The sequence below is a fragment of the Trichoplusia ni genome, chromosome 13 (assembly GCF_003590095.1).
Source record: "Trichoplusia ni isolate ovarian cell line Hi5 chromosome 13, tn1, whole genome shotgun sequence".
Lineage (NCBI taxonomy): Eukaryota > Metazoa > Arthropoda > Insecta > Lepidoptera > Noctuidae > Trichoplusia > Trichoplusia ni.
In genome coordinates this window covers 6,712,479-6,737,012 of record NC_039490.1, presented here as the reverse complement: position 1 = coordinate 6,737,012, position 24,534 = coordinate 6,712,479, and the positions used below count along the sequence as shown (strand labels likewise).

Sequence of the window (24,534 nt, the reverse complement as noted above, 5' to 3'; positions counted from 1 at the left end):
TTAAATTTACCAAAGTTTTCATTCGCCAATAGCGATGATGACAATCATAAACTGCTTTAAAGTTTCAGAGATGGGGCTTGTGACGTCACGCATAAGTTCCATTGAATCATGAATTTTACCAATTTATATTTGCGGCACAATAAAAAATACGCATTCAATCCCAAGAAGGACACTGGTTTTTTTACATGTCCCCATTAAATAATATCTATTCAGCATTGATCTTTAAAAATTGTATTTATGTGGTGTGCAATAAAGAATAAATTATTCTATCTATCATCTGATAAAATCCAACAATAATCTCCACTACCCTAGATTATAATCAAGGTCAAATTAGAACAAAGATATGGAAATTACAATAATGGACCGGCTTATAATGTTGCTCCTGAAGGCATTACGGGATCTTAGCAAGATCGGACCCTTGAGGTATGGGTCGAGAGAAAGCAGAACTCTGATGGTGATGATAAGATGATTAATTGTGGAATTGTTTTAATTGATACGGTGGATAACTACGTCTTATTGTGTCATTTTGTGTGTTCATAAAATTTAAATTAATGAGTTGGTGTTCAATATAAAATATGTAATTTTATGAGGCTATTTTTCTAAAAGAAAGCATAAAGAAACTAACATGGATGATGAATGATGGATGACTCCCGGGGTTTCATGAATATTCAAGTCACATGCACAATGACCCCCAGAATTAGGAGAAGCATTCGTGGGTCACACAGATTTTTGTCCTACACAGGGATCGAACCCGCAACACATCGCTTACAGTAGATTAGTAGGCGACCACAACTAAGAGCTTTTTTTAGATTAAACTCCAAAAAAAGAAAGAATAAAACAATCATACAAAAAAACATCAAACAGAATCAAACCGTATGCGAAAGCTATTAATTAATAATCATTCCATCTAATTGAGGAAACGTTACACATCTAAACATTACACAAAATCGAATGACATTCCGATTTCATACAAATTTGAATACACACACATAAACAATAAATTACCACATGCAGTTACGTAAAAACGTAAAACTAATTACGAAAACAGAACGAGTTATTAAAAACGCACTAAAACCGTTGCGTTGTGATAAATTGATAAAAATAAAAATGGAGCCAAGTGGCGCGGGGCTGCGCGGTTGAGCGCGCGCGCATGCTACGTCACTTCCGGTCGCCCCCCTCCCCGACTTCCGGCGGCCATTATGGCCGTCATCGCAGGTAGGGTCGGTAGCATGCTGCTTTTTAAATAGGTTGTATTTTTCTTGTTGTGTACTGTTAATGGATGATTTTGTAAATTGTTATTGCATCTAACGGTTTTTTAAGTGGTTTACTATATTTAATGCGTAAGCGTCTAGCATCATATACCTACCTAAGTAATTTAAACAAAAAAAAACTCTATGAAAGGCTTCTGATACTCACAAATTGACTTACAAAATGGCAGACTTTCAATTCATACTTTTAAATAGGTTCCAAATAATCTTAGTGACTTACAATTTTATGATTCCAATCACCAATTATTTATCAATAATTTATACCTACTGCAAATAAACCCAGTCAAAATTATCCATGACCGGTAGCACAATTAAAATAATTACCAAGAACCCACTACCGGTAATTTCTTCCCATCCTTAATTAGCAACAATGCAAAGAGACCGCCATGTCTAATCCAACATTGAATACCAACGAGACCTACACAGCATACCAAAGTCCTACATCGGATACCTTAGTCTGACCCTACAGCGAAGACAATTTGCATCACAATGATCAACTGCAAATTCCATGGATCGAACACCACATTGACGAAGCAAACCCACAAGCAAATACTCATCCTAAAACAGTAGGTGTACAGTTTAAATTCCTTTGGCGATTTGAAGTATGTTATGAGGAAGACAGCATTGTTTCCTGCCGAGTCAATGAAACTTTGTGGCACATTTTGGTATGCAATTAGATATTGACGATGCATATGTTTATTATGATAACTTGTTTAATAGTAATGGAATGAGTAAATGTTTCTGATGGAAGAGTGTCGTTGAATAGTCATGGGCAATTTAATTTGGGTTGAATTGTTGGTGCAAAAAAGTTCAAAATTGAATGAGAGACACGTGTTCTTTTTGTTGTAAAAACGACTCCTGGTCTAATTAAATTATTGATCGTATCATATGGGGTTTTACAGTCATTCAATTTTTTTGCATAAGACACAGATTTATTGAACTAACTCGGAAATCTAACCATTTGCACGTCGCGCAATATGGTCACTTTCCTGATGGTGACCTTAAACAGTCTGGTATCCATGCTGTCCAAATTCCATTCTTCAATTTATGAAGTTCTTACGTTGACTAATCCTTACTATCCTAACAGGATTACGACAAAAAAAAACTGAATTATTGTAAGATAAAACCCGAAAAATTTCTCACTGAACGTAAGCATAGCGTGTTACCTTATCAATTGGAATTCCGTTCCCCAGCGTTTCTAAAAGGAACGAATTGGTAATATTTTGTAATATTTTTCAATGTACCCGTGAAACATCGATTTTTCAATGAGAATGCATGTAACATGGTCGATGAACATTTATTAGCGAAATGATCCGCTTAATCGATTTTTATATGGCGCCGGTGATAAAGTAATTTTAAACTTTTTGGTGTTATTTCTGGTTATGATGTGCCTATTATGACTATTGACATGTTAATTATTTTAAATTATCATCATTAGCTTGTTGCAGTACTATTCTGACCAGAGTCTTCATAAGGTAATTATAGAGGGATAGAAGCCTTTTTTTGTTAAGGCGAAGAATCTTCATCTTCACCTTGTCGGGGGAGGAAGTGGCTGATTTCAGACTCTTAGATACCGACTATATCTAACCGCCATGCAACAAGAGAGGCTCGCTTGTGGCTTTAACGATCAGAGACTTCAATTTGGAATCAGACTTTCCTGATAATGTTTTATTTTCAATGTTACTTATAAAGTTATTTGATTCAATTATTCGCTTACAACAAATTACGTTTCAGAGTCAACTGAGTTCAGTTCAGTTGAGTTCAGTTTCAACTGAGTCATTCGTCCAAGTGGTAAAGGTCATCAAATGCACGCTACGTGTCGCAGGTTTGATTCCCTCTTCGAAACGGCATAAAATTTGTTTGATCGACGAATGTTTGTTCTGAGTCAGGGTGTCTATGTGCATGTGACCTAAACGTAGGAGGACTCCCTAGCGACACAGTTAATTTCCTTAAAAAAAATGTGAAAATTGGTATCAGTAATTCGCGCAATTTTTCTCACATTTACTCAGTTTCTTTTTTACCTTACTATAAGTAAGTAACAACCTTGTATTATCTCTATACCTACCTTCCGTCCAAGATTTCAGGCCCAGCTTCCCATATTACGTTATAAACTATACTTAAGTGGCCAGCAACTAGTCATCAGCGTAACTCTTAGTAAATACATAAGTATATGTTGCTAAATAAGTAATGGCTAGTTGTGAGCAACCAATGGGAGCACCGTTCAGGCATATCGGCACTTTCACTGTAATCTATATATTTAACGCATTGTGGAAATATATAGTCTAGGCCTGTACTCATCATCATCATGCTAGCCTTTTCCCAACTATTTTGGGGTTACCTTCCAGCAAAAAATAGTCGTATGTAAATTTTGATCAGCTGATGACAATTTTGTATGGGTAACAGAACCCATACAAAATTGTCATCCGTCACCATTTTGTATCTCATGAACCGTGTAAAATAAAAGGTCGAGGCTTAGCAACGATTGTTCGTGAAAAAAAAATTGATAGTGTGCGCCAAATATTGTGATCTTGGATGCACGATTAGCCGAGTGGTTGAGGTCACCACGCCAAAGACACTGAGCGCGAGGTGTCATGGTTTCGATCCCCGTGTATTACAAGCATTCGTGTCTCTATTCTGGGTGTCTTTGTGCATTTCATTTGAATATTTGTAAAACCCCCGCGACACAAGGATTAGATTCCATTAAGGGGGAGTCGTTTTAACAAAAAAAAAACTTAAGGTTTTGTGTCGAGACTCCGACTCACACTTGACCGGTTTTTCAATCGTAAACCCTATCGGTTTCATCTCCCCATAAAGTTAGTTAACGTAGTTAAATCTAACCCACCTTAGTAGCGTAACTGTTTGAATCACGGTCCGTCCTTGACAAGAGTGCGTGTGTCAAATGCGAAAATATTCACAAAACTATTGTTAACCGGATTTCGAGTCCAGTTAACAAAGGCAATAAAGATATATCGTTATGAACTGTAACGAATAGTTTGATTGTGAAAAATGCGTGAATATGTGTTGTATGTAGAATGGAATCATAGTTGGAATTGTACTGGTCTGTAAAAACAAATCCTGTCAAATTGGAGAAAGGAAAACTGACGCGAATGTTACACAGAGGTTTCTTGCTACGAAAATAATAATGTAGATAAAGTCGATACCAGTAGATACGAAAAAGAAATGGCTTTGTACTGAATTCAGCATGTCTAGTCTTTAATACTACTTTGGAATACAATCTCATAGATTATCTTCGCTGGTTGGTAATATAATTTTAAGAATATTTCAATATGAATTTTGTCAGTTTTTAAATGTCTGGTTTACAGGCAAAGCTTTATGTTATTTTTAAATTTTAAGTAATGAAAGATTTAGATAACACTAAATGATAAGTGCCTATTATGATACATAAGAAAAAACGCAATTGAAGCGCACAGACAAAAAAATATTATTAAAGTATAGATAAAGATGCTTTAATATACAGCGCAGTTTACTAGAATTAGTTGTTACATCACTTATCGTAACGGTCTTCCTTCCTCAATCAGCGTACACAGGAACATCTTAATACGGCGTTAAGTTATTCCTAGGAACCGACTCCCGTTAAATCTGTTCGGATCTTTTGATGGGGTAGATAAGGTATATAGATATATTTCTGGCTTAACCGCCCGAATCGCCGGGAAAGGGCCGAATCGCCCGACTAGTTTCACACTAGAAATTATTCATGCGTTCACGCAGCTACCAAAAAATTGAGACACATAATTATTTCAACTCGAGTGAATAAAAATGCTTCAGTACAAGGTTAAATTTTATATTTGGATAATCCAGTTTTGGAGAAGCGGGGGAATGCAATGCATAGCAAATCATCACGCAACATTTGGGTTTTGCCTCGTAGTGTTATCATTTACTCATACTTACATTCTAGTAGACTTTGGTGGTAATAGGCATGATGACTGGGTATAAAAAGAAAAAATCTCATTAGTCCCTCAGTTAGATAATTGAAAAGTATGAAACACGTATTTTTTCCTTTTTCAGTAAAACTAGAATTGACAAAGATTTACTGCTTTAAAGTTTAGGTGAGGGGCCTTGTGACGAAACGATAGAGTAAAATTTTATACTCAATCTTGACGTCACGCGTAAGTTTCATTCACTGTAATTTGGTCAATTTATGTTTGCAGGACAAATTAAAAAATACGTATCCATTAATATACCAAAAACTACAAGAATAGTCATCATCCCTATTAATCTATTTTGAGGTAAACCTCAGGGAGGTTTAATCTCAATATATTACCATATCAGATATATTCATTTTGAAAAAACAACAAAAACATATTTAGTAATAGTACGAACAGTATTTATTCATAAAATACCAAAACATAACATTTAAAACATATTTGTAAGAACATATATGTTTCTAGTTATACATAGTACGCCTCGTTAACATTCGAACATTACATTATTAAATTGTGCAAATATGCATGCATCTTAGACTATACACTTAAAGTACCACCAATATGGTACTTTACAACTATGACCGAAGCTTAAACACTTTCGTTCTGTCAATAATAATATATTTTCCTTACCATCAACTCTCAAAGCAGGATTCGTATTTGTGGAAGCAAGACAGCACACCACATACGCATAGCTTTGTCTCATTTCAACATAATCCGTGGTCCTTAAGTGTTTTAGTACAAGTATTGAACGGCTTACGAATCGATAGTCATACAACGGTACTTGGCTATCACAAAATAAAATGCAAAATAAATGTGAATTGTCCAGCCGTGGGCAGATCTGCCCAATAATAACATAGAGCGAAAAGCTGATGTTGTTGTTTTAAAATGTAAGTAAAGGTCGGTACTGATGTGCGGGAACACGCGGCTTACTTGTGTCGTTAATAGTTAAAGGCATTAGAATAGCTTTTATAGTGTTTTTATTAGTTTTAGCAAAAAAAAATTAAATTATCACAGATAACTTATTCCTACAGAAGTGAGTTTAGAATAGGAATATTTTGCACATTAATATCGTAAAAAACTAATTAATAGAAAATAAGTACAAGTAAACAAACAGTTTTTAACCAAACAATACTTCGCATCGCTACGTAAATCTAATTATTTTAATATTGACAGTAAAATGTTCATAGATTCTGCCACATTCACTTCATTCGCCTTTTCTTTTCTTTAAGGAAAAAACGGGCCCCGCAGCACCGAATAGGTATAAGCCTTGTGTTGCAATGGGTTTCATAAACATTCAAGTCACATGCACAAAGACACTCACCATTACATTCTTTAACACCCTAATGCCACAGAAATCATGAAGATTTTGCATACACTCATAGACACAAAATATCGCACGTACAAGCGGCAAAAACATTCGCTACATAAGCACACACCCTTATAGAAACGATGCAGGAAAGATAGCGCACATATTTACATTACTTACTTTTACATATTTGCCTAAGTCAGATGATGTTTTGCGCTGAATAAAATCTAGATTTTATTGCTCAGCTATGTTGACAGTTCTGAAATGCTGTCGATATTGCCTGGATACTGTATAGTAGTAGTAGTTTGTTTAGAACCAGATTTTCTAACTGTTTTAGGTAGGTCAAGGGATAGATATGGGAGTCTTGTGCCTTTAGATCGCGTCGTTCACTTTTTGATGTAGCTTTTGAAGTATGGAGATTTATTTGATCAAAATAGGGATGATGACAATTTTTTTTGCAGTGTCCGTCTTGTAGTTTTTTGTATAATAATGGATACGTATTTTTTCATTTGTTCCGCAAACATCAATTGACCAAATTATAGTGAACGAAACTTACGCGTGACGTCACGAATGAGTATAAATTTTACTCTATCGTTACGTCACAAGCCCCCTCTCCTAAGCTTTAAAGCAGTTAATCTTTGTCAATTCTAGTTTTTAAAAAAGGAAAAAATACGTGTCTCATACTTTTCAATTATCTAACTCAGGGACTAATGAGATTTTTTCTTTTTATACCCAGTCATCATCCCTATTGTAAGTGTAAGTATTCAGTAAAGTATTTATAAAAAGCAACAGAAGGGCTAAGTGTATCTAATTAGCAGGGTTTGACCGATATTAAAGGTAAAACGGAACTCACCGGGGTAGGTTTGTTGATGGGTAACCATTTGTAAAACTAACTAAAATTTATCGCCGACAAGCCAAATATTTATTCGTCGCAGTTAAAATACTGACAAAGGGGCATAAGCGGTAATCCTTTATCCTACTTTTACGAATCATAGCGAATAGATAGATAGAATACTCTTTATTATACACCATAAGGAATAACAAATTAGGTCAATACAAGCAAATATGATGAGTAGAAAAGGTGGTCTTAACGCTAAAAAGCAATCTCAAGTTCACTAGAAAATTACTTCTTGTAAATAATTAAAACTTTTAAAGCTAAACTTATCAACAACATCTTAGTAGCACACATGTATTAATCGCAAAGATAAATTAAAATTACTTTCTCATTATTAATCGTGTGTTATAAGATTATAACACTAAACAGTTTTATGTGAAACTTAATAACAACACGAGAGTACAGCCTCCTCAATATTAGCATAACGAATAAAACTTAGACCTCCTTGTTTAATTTAATGGCGCCACTATAAAGTTAAAACGAAGAAGATTACTTCTAATAGGGATGATGACAATTTGTTTTTGCAGTGTCCTTCTTGTAGTTTTTTGTATAATAATGGATACGTATTTTTTAATTTGTCCCGCAAACATAAATTGACCAAATTACAGTGAATGAAACTTGAGCGTGACGTCACGATTGAGTATAAATTTTACTCTATCGTTACGTCACAAGCGTAACCCCTCTCCTAAACTTTAAAGCAGTTAATCTTTATCAATTCTAGTTTTTCTGAAAAAGGAAAAAATACGTGTCTCATACTTTTCAATTATCTAACTGAGGGACTAATGAGATTTTTTCTTTTTATATCCAGTCATCATTCCTATTGTCCTAAAATCTATCATACGTGTTTTGTCAAGGTTTTGTCTTAACATAATTTTCTTTAATTTGACTGGCCTGTTGCTACCCTAACTGCTGAGTATACCGGAGGCCGTGGGTTCGATTCCCACCCAGAACATATGTTCGTGTGATAAGCACGATCATTTGTTCCTTACCTCCTTGTGAATTACCTTTTATCATATTTTTAGGGTTATGTAACTTTAGGATAAAAACGGATTCCTGTTTTATAAGGTAGTTATATATTATCGTTTCGAAGACTCTGCACACTGGATTTTCTACAAACTCACTTTATGGTGGCAAAGATAATACTAATAATAATTAAATTATCCATGTGTTAACATGCGTATCGAATATGACTAGTGTTTAGTAACTTTTAGTAACTTGTTGAGCTTGTTTGAAGATGGAGGGATACTATTGTGGGGTGTTGCGAAAGTGTGTTTTTGCTTTAGTAATATTTTTAGGGCTGTGTACCCAATGAAGACCACTTGGCTTTATCTTACGAACCGTGCAGAAAGAGTTAATATACTCACTCTATTTCCTGCTGATATAACAACTGCTTAGTTAATCACGGCTTTAAACGACGAACTGTAAACGACAAATCTACGGACAATCAGAGTTACCTGCTAATAGAGTTGTTTTTACCCTTTACATAAGAAACCCTATAAAACCTAAGTAAAATATCTAGATAATCACCTCAATAGTTATGAAATAAAAAAATTCACAGAACGTTCCAAAAAAAATTTTTCAAAACAGCAAAATTTTTTTATGTCTCGCAAATAAAATTAATTTTAATGTATAAAAAAAATTACGTCATGAAAAATTGTTGTTATCCTATTCTCAAATCTACCCAATATAATATGAACACAAAATTTCGTTGTGCATCGGTCGAGCCGTTTCCGAGTTCAATTTCATACACCGCGACTTAAGAATTTTATAAACATTATTATATCAATTACTAAAAATATATTCGGACATAAAAAACTGATTGAATTGAAACCAATTAATATAAAAAGGCGTAGCAGGCCTTAACCTACATATAAAGACTTATCAACTTACATACATATCAGTTTACAACTCTTACGTATTAACTAGGATTGGTATTATAAATCTTAGGTTGTAATATTTTTATCGAATTCTAGCTGTTGCTCGCGACTTCGTCCACGTGGTCAAAATGTTCCCCGTTTTTTCCACATTTTCCATTGTATCTTCGCTTCTATTAGTCGCAGCGTGATGGTATATAGCCTAAAACCTTCTTCGATGAATGGTCCATTCAATACAAAAGATTTTTTCAATTTGAACCAGTAGTTCCTGAGATTAACGCGTTCAAACAAACAAACAAACTCTTCAGCTTTATATATTAGTATAGATATAGATTTGTCAAGGCTAAAATAATCTAGGATTGCAGGCTTAATATCAATTGCACTTGCTTGTCCATTAAGAACGGTTGGTATGAAAATCTAAAGTTTCGCAAATCGAAATTTGGACCTTATAAGATCACTCTGTTTTGTGTGTCAATAACACCTTTGTACTCAAAAATGTTAAAATCCATAGGGTATGGAAACCTTCAAATCGGGAAGGGCTTGAAAATAAGGACGTTTACTCGGTAAAAAAGTAAAATCTATTAAGTCCCTCAGTTAGATAATAAAAAAATATAAGACACATTTTTTTACTTCCCTCTGAAGAACAAAAATTGACAAAGATAAACTGCTTTGAAGTTTAGGGAGAGAGCTCGTGACGCAACGATTTCGTAAAACCCATACAAAATCGTGACGTCATAAGTTCTGTGTGTGTGTGTGTTCATACGTTATAGCGTAAGTTCTTATCGCTGTAATTTAATCGATTAATGTTTGCAGGACATAAGAAAGACACCCTATCCATTATTATGCATAAAACTACAAAGCAAACAAAAAAAAAGTCATCACCCTATTAAAATATAGAGTATTTTCACATCTCAACTTTCATACATTCTCGAACTAATGCGTTATATATACGTTAACATATTTGCAACATATTTTATCCTTCTATATAAATAACAATTTTATTTTAACACCCAATAACATACATTGTAAGTATGAAGTCGTTCTTTACGACTTTCTGATATGGTACGGCTTGTATTTTATAGCCGTTCGTTAGTCGTGTAACAAACTAACTAGTTTCTATATTAAAAATACATTTTACACCATATAACGGAGGTTATGAAGTGTTTTTACTTTAAAACTTGATAATGAATTGATTCGTTTATGTTATCATTATATCATATTCTGGCTAATTATTTTTCAAAATACCACATGACGGGCCTGTTGGTCTAGTGGTTAGTGACCCTGACTGATGTACCGTAGGTCGTGGGTTCGATTCCCACCCAGGACAAATGTTTGTGTAATGAGCACTATAATTTTTTCTGTGTCTCGGTGCAATTTATCTATATTATGTATTTAGAAATATATAAGTATGTTTATCAGTACCTACCTAGTACCTACTCATAATACAAGTTCTGCTTAGTTTGAGACTAGATGGTGTTGTTTGAAAGTTGTGGAATATTTATTTATTTACTAGTCAATACCGCGTAGTTCAAAAGGCCAGTCCAAAGAAATACCGTGCATTGGTTTATGCATATCTATTCGCACTGAAATTGTCTCTACTTCAAAAGAGACTGTGACCCCTGAGTTTGTTTCGACATTTCTTCTCAGGGTAGTCAGATAGGAAATGTCGACTCCAGCGTTCTCAAAAAAAAAGAAGACACGTAAAAGTGATGATATATCCTACTTATCGAACAAATTATTTCATTTCATTTTGTATTTATCGAGATCGATCGACTAGTTTCGGACCCAACCGGAGTTCTTGAACAAGAGCTGACAAGGCTTCGAATTGCTGTACTGAGTATTTAAACCTTCATTAAAATATGAATCATCATTACGGAAGATTTTATGTATTTTTTTTTACGTGACGTAAATAATTACTTTTCTCATCTTTTACGTTAAGATAAGATGTAATTTACGATTTAACCCCGAATTGTATTGTCCCGGTTTAGAGTATTCTGTTATAATAAAAATGCTTAGAAGGGTATTGATCAAATTCAAAAGACTTTCATTATTACCATTTGGACAAAAATATTTGCTAAATAAAATATCTATAAAATAAACGGGTCGAGTTGAACACGATCATGAGGAAATATAAATTAAAACAGAATTAATGACCGCAGCAATCGCCGTTTAAACATTTTATTTTGAAAATTTATTGTTACAGCAGCAACAAAAATACATCATCTGTGAAAAATTAAAGTGCTCAGCTTTTACAGTTCATGAGCTACAGTCTTGTAACAGACGGCAAGACATTTAAACAACTTAGCCTTAGAAACAGGGATCCGTATTTGCCCTTTTGGTAACCTTAAAAAAACGTACCGTATGTAAGTAGTAGGATAATTTAATGTCTAAAACAATTTACGTGTCACTATCTGAAGTTTAATGATTAAGTAAATAACTTAGGTACTTAACTGTCACTTATAGTGCCAGGTATTAGTGGAACTCAAACATAAATCTCACGCTTAAGTGAAATAAGTTATTATGGTTCTGATGTACTATCGAAAACATAAGTGTTAGATAAAGGTATTAAATAATTTGTTAATATGGATGATCAAAAAATTAAATCATTTTTGTTTAATACGACTCCCGCATTAAGGAACTTAATATTTGTGTGGCGTGAGGTTTCACATTCACAAAGATAGCCAGATTCAGATCAAGCATTAGTGGGTCTCACAAATGCTTGTATCACGCGGGGATAGAACTGTGGTCGATCGATCGCGGGTTGGCCTCATCCACTCAAGCAATTCTAGCTGGATACAATGTTAGGCGTAACATACAATTTTGTGTATATTCAATGAGCTTGCTTTTAGGTACGTTCTCCAACAATATTTGATACTTCGTCTTAACGCACCCAAAAGGGAGTAAAAAGCACTTAAAGCACACAGAAGCCATAATTAAGTGTCAGAGATCGAGAAGGACATACACATACAAACATGCTTGCATGCTTAGCCAGATACAATACTTATACTAAACAAAAATATTCTTCAAATTCCATCGAAATCAGTCCAAACGTCCAGGCGTAAAGGGGTTACAAACATATAAACACATTCACATACTTTTTCATTAAAAATATTATTCGGATAAGAGCTTATTATATTTCTTCTTTATTTTAATTGTCCACTAACCTGTTAATTTTCTACAGCATACATAGGTTTTCCATTTTTGTTCTAGAGTTTTTAGATTATAATAACAATAGACTAGAAGAAAAAAATTATTTGTTTAAACATTGGTAACATATAAAAAAGCTTTAATAAAAAAAAAGTCTCACTATGTTTCGCCTCACTTGGCACACAAATATTTGCTTAAAATTATTATAAAGTGCACTTTTGATACTGACTGTACGTGTTTCGATATCAATAACTCTACATTTCATTTACGTCATAATAATATCTAGGTGGCATTTGAATCTATGTTCCGGACAGGATAATTCCTATTTCAAGGACCTGCACTAATTAGCTAAAATTTGTCTTAAAGGAAGTTAAAACTAGATTAGAGATCACATATTAGCTAAAAATATAACAAGCTATTCTCTTAAAGATTTTTTTAACCAGGATATATTTAAAATTCTGATATTTGAATATAATAAAACAATGATCTATAAATCAAAACTAGCTCATTAATGTTAAATTAACATATTCGATAAACACACATCGTTTGTCATATTAATCACAATACAATAAATTAGGATTCAATCAAAAGGTGAATATTTTATAATGTTTTAACGATGACTGTACACACTCATTCATTTTTAGTCTGTAGTTATGTGTATACCTAGGTACGGTTCATTCCATTATTAAAAGGTGATTATGATATTGTTTTAAAAACGAAACATGTACTATTATTCTTGCATAAGTATTTCTTTACTTAAAAGGAGACCCCTTCGTACAATGTACTTTAGATATTGTGAAACTCAGTTTTTTTGTGAAGGCTCTGTAGCTTAGTGATATGACCGTCGGACTGCCAATTTTATGGAATTTAGTTCGAATCCACACACGCATCAATGTCTTTTCGAATTCATGTATAGAGTACAATTATCTCTTGCTGGAAACGATTAAGGAAAACATCGTGAGAAAACATCTTTTTTTTTATTTGGCCTGCTTTTGATCCCTCTGCTGGGCAAAGGCCTTCCACAACTCTGTATTCAAAGAAAACATCTAGGTACCTACAACTGAAAAAATATTCAAGAATGTCTGTCTCGTCAGAGCCACGAGCCACGTCAGACCGTATTTATTTGCTGTTTTAGAAAGCTTTGGCACCAAGTTCTACATCATAAATATGAGAGAAAAAAGGAGGCGTAAAAGACACTTCCAACTAATAAAGATGTATAAATATGAACTTGTGTAATACATTTTTCACATTAATTAATACGTTTTTATGTTATGTTAGCATAACAGTATTGTTCCAGACACGCTAATCTCGGATTAGCAGAGCCGAATTAAATTTATAAGCTTCTTTTTTAAGTCGACTTTCGCTCTTAGTAATTAAATGGTGCTCATTCAATTATTTGACCGCCTTAGACTTTGTAAATGTGTAAAATTGCAGTAAACTAATTATGTATGTTGAATGTTCAAAAATAATGATGATAGATGGAATATTCTTAATCCCACACAACAGAACGGACGGTCCTATCCCTAAACCCACTTTAAAAATAACGTTATATGAGTAGGTAACTAACACTAATGTTATCATTACTTATAAATATACGTAACATACATATAGCCTACAAACACGCTCTTAGCAGACTAGATCCGTATAACAGTACTTTAATCACTTATTAGCACTTCGACATGATTCTAAATTGTGTAATTTACCTCAAGAACCGAAAACATTGTTTGCGTTATATATTTGTTTTAACGCAAATCAACGCGGACATGAAAATCTCATCGGTTTTGTGAGAAAATGATCGAACAATTATTTGAGGGAATGTAGAGTTTGTATACAAGGTGTTTCATTATGCGTAGTCATATTTTGTTATAACATAATAAGCAAATCTATGTACATATCTTGACTGTGAAATATTTGACTTCACGGATAGCTGTATAGTTGAGGTCTACCGTTTGCCTGTGGTGTCTTAGAATAATTAAGAAAGAATATGTACCTAGATAACTTTAAAAAGCCACATTGGTATATAAATTACAAATCCACCTCACACGAGTTATTGTATTTGTATTTTATTAATGAACCTTTGGTCTTACAAAAATATATTTTGACAATCATAATAATATGATTTGCAGTTAAAAATATCCGCGCATTTAAGTAACGCTCTGTACAATAACTTCCATAGAAGTTGGTATTATTAGAGAAGCCAATATTTTAATATATTTGTGTATAGCGTTATTGCTGTAAAGGTAAATAGTGACGTATGTAGTATTGATTGACGTTTACCATTCTATTTATAAACGTTTACACCTTCTGAGGAAGTTACTCACGGAGTTTCAGAAATAATAATATAATATGACTGGTCATATTTGTTTTGAGTTATAGATATTGTTTAAAAAACTTTTGTTTCTTTTTTATTATAATACTGTTTTAGATCTTTTGTTTTGTTACTTTGATACTACATACCGGAGTACTACTGCTAAAATTAAAATAAAAGAGTGTGTTTGTGTATGTATGTTTCCTTGTTAAGGTCAAACGGCTGCTCCGCTTTTTTTTTCTTGTAGTCCTTGTTATTATTTATTTTTCTTTATCTAGATTCCATTTCGTTGAATGTGAAACTTAAAAACATGTACATGAAAGCATGGGTGGAACTTACGTCATGAGCAGTCCAGTGATCCTGTCAAAACTCAGGCTAGCATTTGCATATACCTGAAAAAAAAATACCTTCGTCACAAACATGTTTTGCTTTTCTTAATTCCAAGGCATTCAAATGTGTGCAAATAATCAATTGAGGAGCAAACCCAAATGAAGAAGCTAGTTATATTATAAAACAATAGCGTTTTAACACCCACACAAGAAAGTAAAAAATGCAAATCCTTAATAATTTTATTGATAACAATCATGAGGAGAAAACGAGATAGCAATATTAGAAATAACTCCTTATTGACGTTTTTAATGCCATTTTCTTTTCCTCTATCTATACTTCTATACTAATATATAAAGCTGAAGAGTTTGTTTGTTTGTTTGAACGCGCTAATCTCAGGAACTACTGGTTCAAATTGAAAAATTCTTTTTGTATTGACTAGACCATTAATCGAGGAAGGTTTTAGACTATAAACCATCACGCTGCGACTAACAGGAGCGAAGATACAATGGAAAATGTGGACAAGTATAAATCATGTGGGTAGGTATAAATCATAACATATCTTCTAACCACGCGGATATACGCGGATACGAAAATAGTTTTTAAACTATCCCATTTTATTGCACCATTTATCACCAAGAATGGGTTTTAAGGTACTTTTCTTTACAAATATTACTTAATTTTAATAAATTGAAACTATTTAAATTAGTTATTCATTAGATTTTAGATAACTAACGGGTGTACAATATGAGTTATAATATCATAAGATTTAACTAGTTTACAACAATAAAAAATAATCTTTATTTTATTTAAATCACATTTATTTATTTAGGATATAAGTATTTTTAGCGATAATTAAAAATAATTTACGACTAAGCAATCAAAATATATGAAAACGTAATGAGATCTTTATTTTTGTATATAATTAATAAACTTTTATCGCGTTAATTAAAATTTACAACAATCAAATATATGTTAAATACTATAAAACAGATAATAAATTATAATTTTAATGGTTTAAAAAAGCGAAGAAGTAAATTAGAATTCACTAATTAAATCATAAAGGTATTTAAATAGAAAATTCGCGCTTTTTAGTTGTTTTATTGCTAAGATAACTGTTTAATATCATTTTTATTGGAATATACGTGAATATCTAAATTAATTACAATAAATAAAATATAGTTTCCTTAACGAGTGTCTGTGACAGTAATATTTAATAAAGGGCACACTTTTATTACATCATATTTACATATTCCAATCTTGTAACCATATCCGGTGAGCTCATCATACCAAACCCACCGTGTGCGACATGTCGCCGGTTTGATCCTTGTTCTGACTTTCTGAGTCTAGATGTGATGTGACTTGAATGCTTGTACACTTTGTACAACACAACTATATGCCTAAACGGCTGGACCGATTTTGAAAACAATGCGTATGGAGGTAGGTGATACCCAGAATGAGGTATAGAATGATACTCTTTGCATTTTTAACTGGTATTCTATAAAAACCGGTAATAGATATAATGGCTGGAAAATAATGAAAATATCGTAAGTACACCTTGACGTGAGTCACAGGTCAACGCAACGCTGACCTCGCGCGCGCGCAACTACAGTTTATGAATGCGCTTGCGCATATTTTACGTCGGATTTCTATGCGAATTAGTTTGTTTGATATTATTCTTATGTAATAATAGATTTTATTTGTGGCTAGCAATAGAATAGTCTTTCAAAAATGGATTAATTTAATGTTTGGCATTGACGTTTCTTTTTGACAAGTGACGTATAGGTATGTATGACTTTTGTCAGTTCAATACATAACAGCGATTTAATCAGTTATTACCTAGTTGACACTGAGAAATAAAACTTGAGGGCCCTTGCGAAAAAGCAAATAAACGATTTACTATACGAGATTATTATTAACTATATGCATTTTTTTTTTCAGATAATCCTCCATCGAAAATAAGCTCGATCTTTTTTTTTATTCTGGTTGTATATCGCGTAGGAAGAACACAAAGATCCAGACAACAATGAGCTAAATTTCTGGCAGATTGTAATTTGTTCCATCACACCATTCATATTATTTTGACAATTGATTAGTCAATTGAATTTATAGCATTTATACATGGTTTGTAAATTGTGTCTATAATCGAACGAAAAAAATACTCGATAAACCAATTTCTTTATAAAAGCTAAAAAAAACGATTTCTAAACTGGTTAAAGAGCTCTGAGTCAGAGAGATTTTTATACAAATTAAATACTACATGAGTAGGAGGCATTAATCCTAACACTACGGCAGTTGCTAACTTCCTTGTAACGGTTTTACCATACCGCGTCCCGTATTTAAATAAAGAATACACGTTCTAAACCAAAAATAAACTATAGTTAATTATTTTATAAATAAAACAGTTTAAAAATCGAAAGCTTTGTTTCGATCGGAATTCAAAAATTATAAATAGAATCGTTTATTTTTAAATGGCCAAACATAAACGGTAATAGAGTTCCATGTTTGAATAGTGTTCGAAAAATAGCCGCCATTACGGTAGCCATTTTTCTTTGGTTCAAATTATCCATTGTTTGTGAGAAGTAACTCTCATTAATAGAGATTAATCTTGTTAAAGATAACTGTTTTTTTATCCTTAGTCATTGTTGCCATGGGGTCATTCATCTGTGTTTACTTATCTTTTTACGGTTAATTACGGCGTACGAGAATACAGTAGTTGTAGATGACAGCTGTCAAATTGACAGCCTAGTCGATTTTTTCTTTGTATGAAGTGGTATAAAAAATATTTTATGATCATTATGGTAGCTACTATCGCAGATAATTGTGCAAATCATGGTACACATACAACAAAGTTGTACTGTGTTTGCTGTCGAAATTCATATTAGCTATTGAACAGCAATAATCGCATGGATATTTCTATTCAATTGATGGTAGTTTGCTATTGCAAGACTCGTCATAGAACTCACACAAGTCCACCGTTAAGTGGCTACCAAAACTTTAAATTTCTTCAATTGTTTCTTATGAGAATTATAATAAAAATAATCTCTCAATAATCTGATAATGAATATTAAACAAATTATCAAAAGACCTCTAATACATAAGTACTTCATAATGTCTATTTATAGACATGTGTAGGTACAGTTAGTAACAAAAGCTCATGACCAACATCAGATTAAGTAAATTAGATCGAGATGGACAAATAAGCGAATAGTTTTGTTTTTCATTGTACCTTTTTCAAATAAGTAAATCTATACTTCTATACTAATATATGAAGCTGAAGAGTTTGTTTGTTTGAACACGCTAATCTCAGGAACTACTGGTCCAAATTGATGAAATTGAATTGAAAAATTATTTTTGTGTTGAATAGACCATTCATCGAGGAAGGCTTTAGGCTATAAACCATCACGCTGTGACTAATAGGAGCGAAGATACAATGGAAAACGTGAAAAAAAAACAGGGCAGGTATAAATCATAACTTATATCTTCTACCCACGGGGACGAAGTCGAAACAATTTGGACCAATAGTTCCTGAGATTAGAGCGTTCAAACAAACAAACTAACAAACTCTTCAGCTTTATATATTAGTATAGATTAGTATAGATATAGATATAGATAACTAGCTGACCCAGCAAACGTTGTTTTGCCTAATAAATTATTTCTTGTTGTATGTATTTTTAATGCCACATTATAAAAAATCAAAACAAAAAGTTTTGTCCAAAAAATAAAAGATTTTTTTAGTGTGAGCAACCCTTAAAACTTAGGGGTATGAAAAATAGATAGTAGCAGATTCTCAGACCTACTAAATACGCATTTAAAATTTGGTAAAAATCGGTTAAGCCGTTTTTGAGGAGTACGGTAACTAACATCGTGACACGGGAATTTTATATATTAGAAGAAGATTTCTACTTTCACTAATTACGAATAAGTTATTATTGAATTTGATTCCGTGCAGTGTTTTGGAAATCGGATTGTTTTCCGACATCTACTTCCTTTTCCTCCAAATTATTACTATTTTACATTAATTTCGTGGCTGTTTACAACATTACAAGACAGATAATTCTTTTATTTTAAGACAAACCAAGCTGAAGTAGTGTGTGGTATGTATTACTTGCAATAATAGGCCTATGTGACTTGCTTGTCCCAAAAAAATAACTAACTTCTCTTGCCGACTGTACTTAACAAATCTACACGTTTTTGTATTCAACTGGGCTGTATTATTATGTTGCGCACCAGTGGGCAACCGGTCTAATACGGTAGCCCATTATTGGGAATTAGATGCTAATTCATTAGGCTGCATTTGTTGTATTTTTTTGTTATACTAATAAAATACTTTGAAGTACTTATGTGATATTGAAAAAGCAACTTTACAACTTTAGAATAGGGTTATTTTTATATGAATTACCATGCCTAAGACGACGTAGCTGTTTATAATAATAGAATTAAACAAACAAGCGAATGTATAGTAGTAGAAAACCTTAACTAATTACTATTATTCCAATGACAATAGAAGTTATTCAATTGTTTGGTTATGACCTTTCATTATACACGGTGATTTTTTTTGTCGTCTTACAAAAGGAGCCCAGTTCATGTATCCGACGTAAAATACCCCTAGGCGCGATTATTATTTTTTTATCATCAACTAAGATAATTAGTACGAAGAAAAATTGAACAAGAGAAATCTGAAAATACTCTTAAAAATGTTAAAAACGCTGCCGCCCGCGCGCCTCACCATTGTTACAAGGCTCGGACCGAGCTCGCAACAAAGCTGTGTTTCTAAAAAACTACGAATTGCATCATAATCTATACATATAATAAAATTGTAGAAAAGTGATTTCTGTACATTGAAAAAAAAATAAAAAAATATAGCAGGGGTTATTGTTATGTCGATGTCGAACCCAAAAATGTAATTAACTTTTTTTTTGTCTGTTTGTCTGTTTGTCTGTTTGTCTGTTCACGCTAAACTCAGAAACGGCTGATCCGAGTTGGATTCCGTTTTCACGAATACATTGTGGTATGCTTCAGTTATGTTTTAGTGTTTGTTTCATGTCAATCGGTTCATAAATAAAAAAGTTATGTGAAATTAAAGAATCACGTCGAACACTATTCTATGCTTATACATACATAGGCACCATAATCTCCGCAACTATTTGACGGATTTGGTTGAAATTTTGTACCGACATATTTAAGAGCCTGGCGCAACATAAAGACTACTTTTTACCGCGGGAAAACATCCTTTTCCCATGGGAATCGGTAGTTTATTGTTTTTTAACGCCTGTTTCGGTCAACGAACGACGTCGATCATTGTTACTAGATAGGTAAATTACAATCATTAATAGAATATGTTATAGCTACTTATTACCTTGTAATCGACTGGATTACCATGGGAAAAAAAATAAAAGGGCTCATCTAAATTCTTTCTACTTAAGTTAGTTTAGGCTGATATCATAAACTATAAGAATAATTTACCGAGGGAAATCATAGTACTCCCATGGGAATTAACAAACATTTTTCTTTTACGGCTGAAGGTAGTTTATAAGCTGTTGAATTTTAAGAATCATGTCGAACAGATTCCTTCCAGTTTCCCGTGGGTCTGAGATGTTATCCCGCGGTAAAAAGTAACATAAGTGTTGTTATTTCCAAGCCTAAACTAACTGTTTGCCAAATTTCATCCATATCCGTTCAGTAGTAGTAGCTAAAAAAATAGCCTATGCAGTGTAATGGACTAACAAGATGCTGTCTTTGTCTACATGTCAAATTGAAACAACCTTTATACATTTTAGCATGATCGTGTAAGCAGCCTCAATAAAGCCTAAACAGCTGAGATGTGTATGATCTGTTCATGAATGATAGACACTCTTTAAAATGACATTTCCAGTGTGGCAGGTTTTTAATTCCAAATAAATAGTGATGTGTTAGAATCGACTTTATTACAATCAAAAGTTAGTCGAGCTTACATTTTTTTTTATTAAATATCGAATTGGCTTTATAGAAAAACATTTAATTTACGATAATGAATTCTAAACCGATAATTTTTATTTAACTTCTCTATAAAGATATTTATTATTAAACTAGCTGTTGCCCGCGACTTTGTCAGCGTAATTTTCAAGATATGAAAAACAATAAAGTTTAATAATAACGATCATCGCAAAAATGTAACGCAACATTTAAAAAAAAGCCCTTTTTTTGTTTTAAGCTTTGTTATAAAATTCTTTTGAAGCTATTTGTTTTTACATTTTGAGTTTGAATTTTATATACTTCCACGTTTTATGAATCTAGAGGGCCCCAAACAGTATCAGATGTTTGGGTCAATTATTCTTATAGTTTATGATATCAGCCTAAACTAACTTAAGTAGAAAGAATTTAGATGAGCCCTTTTAATTTTCTTCTCATTGTAATCCAGTCTTAATAATAAATATCTTTATAGAGAAGTTAAATAAAAATTATCGGTTTAGAATTCATTATCGTAAATTAAATGTTTTTCTATAAAGCCAATTCGATATTTAATAAAAAAAAATGTAAGCTCGACTAACTTTTGATTGTAATAAAGTCGATTCTAACACATCACTATTTATTTGGAATTAAAAACCTGCCACACTGGAAATGTCATTTTAAGTTTCAAAAAAAATCCCACTATAGTACATATTTACTAAATAATATTGTGTAAAGTAGTAGGTACTATTAATTGTAAGGATGCCACGAAAAAGGTCCAACCTTTCTCAGTGCAGCAGAAATGCTAAAAGGATGAGATTAGTTCGATCACAGGAATCTGAAGAAGATCGTGAGGCAAGACTTACAGCTGATCGTGAAGCTCATGCACTCAGACGTGAATCTGAGAGTTTCACAGATACAGAAATTCGCCTTAGTTCTCAGAGAGTTCGGACAGCAAATGCCCGGTCTCAGGAGACACAGGAAATGAGGGAAACACGTCTCACTGCCGATCGTGAAGCTCATGCACTATCGCGTGAGTCTGAGACCTTTACTGATAGGGAAATTCGCCTTAGTTCTCAGAGAGTTCGGACAGCAAATGCCCGGTCTCAGGAGACACAGGAAATGCGGGAAACACGTCTCACTGCCGATCGTGAAGCTCATGCACTCACACGTGAATCTGAGACTTTCACTGATAGGGAAAATCGCCTATACTCTCAAAGAGTACGAACTTCGCATTCTAGAGAGCTGGAAAGTAGTTTTGATCGTGAATCTCGATTAACAGCTGATCGAGAGCGACACAATAATTCTAGACTTCTCGAAAGTGAAAATGAACATCGACAAAGATTACAAACAGCTAGAGAAAACTATGAGCTATCCCGTCAGAGTCAGGAAAACTATTTATTAGCTGAGAGAGACCGAGTAAGGGAAATACGACGTGAAGAAACTGCAGACCAACGTCAGTTACGGCTAAATGCTGATAGACTTGCGCATACTCTCAATAGAATGGTATCGAGTTCGACAGAAAACCCAGAAAGTGAAGTGGATATTGAAATCCTTCCATGGCTGAACAAAGAGAACTCAGGTTATTTGTATTCGCCCAGAATTAATTATTCGGACTTTGCCGTTATAGGAGATATGGTGGTATGTTGTCAGTTTTGTAATGCTTTAAAATGGCGCAAAGAGCCAAATGGCATATGTTGTTCAGGTGGCAAAGTGCGCATAGAAAATTTTCATGAGCCCTCTGATATTATTAAAGCTTTATTAAGTGGTGAGCATCCACAATCGAAACATTTTTTAGACAATGTCCGTTCATACAACAGTGCATTCCAAATGACGTCTTTTGGGGCCAAACAAATAACAGAGGGCCCATTCATGCCAACTTTTAAGGTTCAGGGCCAAGTTTATCACCTTATTGGATCTTTGCTTCCACAGAATGAGCCAAAATTTCTTCAAATTTATTTCGTCTCTAATTACAATGAACAGGCTCATATCCGACATGATAACTTTCCTGGACTGAACATCAATCTTATATCTCAACTTCAGAATATGTTACATCAAGTAAATCCGTATGTCAGAAGTTTCAAAGCGGCAATAGATTCCATCCCACAAGGCCAAAATAACAATTACAAAGTTATAATTAAGGCAGATAGACGTCCTGTCGGAGAACATCGTGGAAGGTACAATGCTCCCGTAGCAGACGAAGTTGCAGTAATCTTAGTCGATCAGGAAAATGATCGACGTGACATCGTGCTGCGTACTCATGATGATCGCCTACAACGTATTTATGAAACACATAGAGCTTATGATGCCCTGCAATATCCTTTAATATATGTTCATGGTGAGGATGGGTACAATTTCGGACTCTACCAAGTTAATCCAAGTACTAGAATAACAAACTATAATAAAAAGTTATCAGCCCTACAGTTTTATTCGTATCAAATGCAAATAAGACGAAATTGTTTTAATTATTTACAACGATTTCGAGGATTGTTCAGTCAATTCATCGTAGATATGTACGCAAAAATAGAAACAGAGAGGTTAATTTATATACGCACTAACCAGACACGTTTACGTGCCGAGGATTACGTGCATCTGCGAGACGCAATGCAGCAGGATACCAACGTGGAGAATATGGGACAATTAGTTATTTTACCTTCAAGCTTTGTAGGAGGTCCACGTTACATGCACGAGCGAACGCAAGACGCCTTTTGCTATGTCCGCAAGTACGGTCGACCTGATCTTTTCATAACTTTAAAAACGCTGCTCATAGTCACTATTCCACGCGAACGAAGTCGCGGGCACAGCTAGTATTGAATAAAAATTGCATTTTTAATTTATTCAAATCACATATATTTATGTGTATTGAATAAATTATTATTTTATCATGAACGTGTTCTAGTCATTGGATACATGAACTGGGCTGCTTTTGTAAGGCGACTAAAAAATCACGGTGTATAGACACATAGGTAACTTAGAACATATTCAAGTATAGGCTCTTTTAAAATAAATTAACATACCACTTACTTGTTAATAACAAATGTATCTGTCACCCATAACTGTCGATAGTTGCTTTAATTAATAACTTAACCCCTTTTTAATATTTGTTGTGATAACAACAAGATGTGAAAATCTGGTGTGAAAAGTGCTATCTGTCTAAGTATGACGGTTCAAGAGAAACCGCCTGGTGAAAGACGGACGGTCAACTGTGCTTCAGAAACATTATTCCTTTTTTACCCTAAAAAAACAACGAACTTAGGAAAAAGAGCTCCAAAAATGATTCCAAACGAATGTTATTTTTCCCTTCATTCATTTATTTAGTTTCTTCTCGTTCAAAGCTATAATTTAAATAGAAAAAGCTAATATTTTATAACTTAATTTGAATGCAAATGACTCGGACGTTGAAGTAACAAAATAATCGACTTTCAATGATTTGTTTGCGAGTCCAGCCAACCGGTCATTGTTGTAGAGCAGAGGTTACAAACCTTTGGTTTGTTACATTTCAATAATTGTATCTTCAACCGTTATCTATGTAAAAAC

At 33.4% G+C, this 24,534-nt stretch overlaps 1 protein-coding gene across 2 annotated transcripts in view; it reads right to left on the bottom strand.

Annotated features, from left to right (window-relative positions):
* LOC113499863 (ras association domain-containing protein 10) overlaps nt 1–24,534 on the bottom strand; it is a 123,409-nt gene that overhangs the window by 81,140 nt on the left and 17,735 nt on the right. For both annotated transcript variants that reach the window (XM_026880437.1, XM_026880438.1), the window contains exon 2: nt 15,082–15,134. The gene's annotated coding sequence lies outside the window, so the exon portion shown is untranslated. The remainder of the gene's footprint in view (nt 1–15,081; nt 15,135–24,534) is intronic.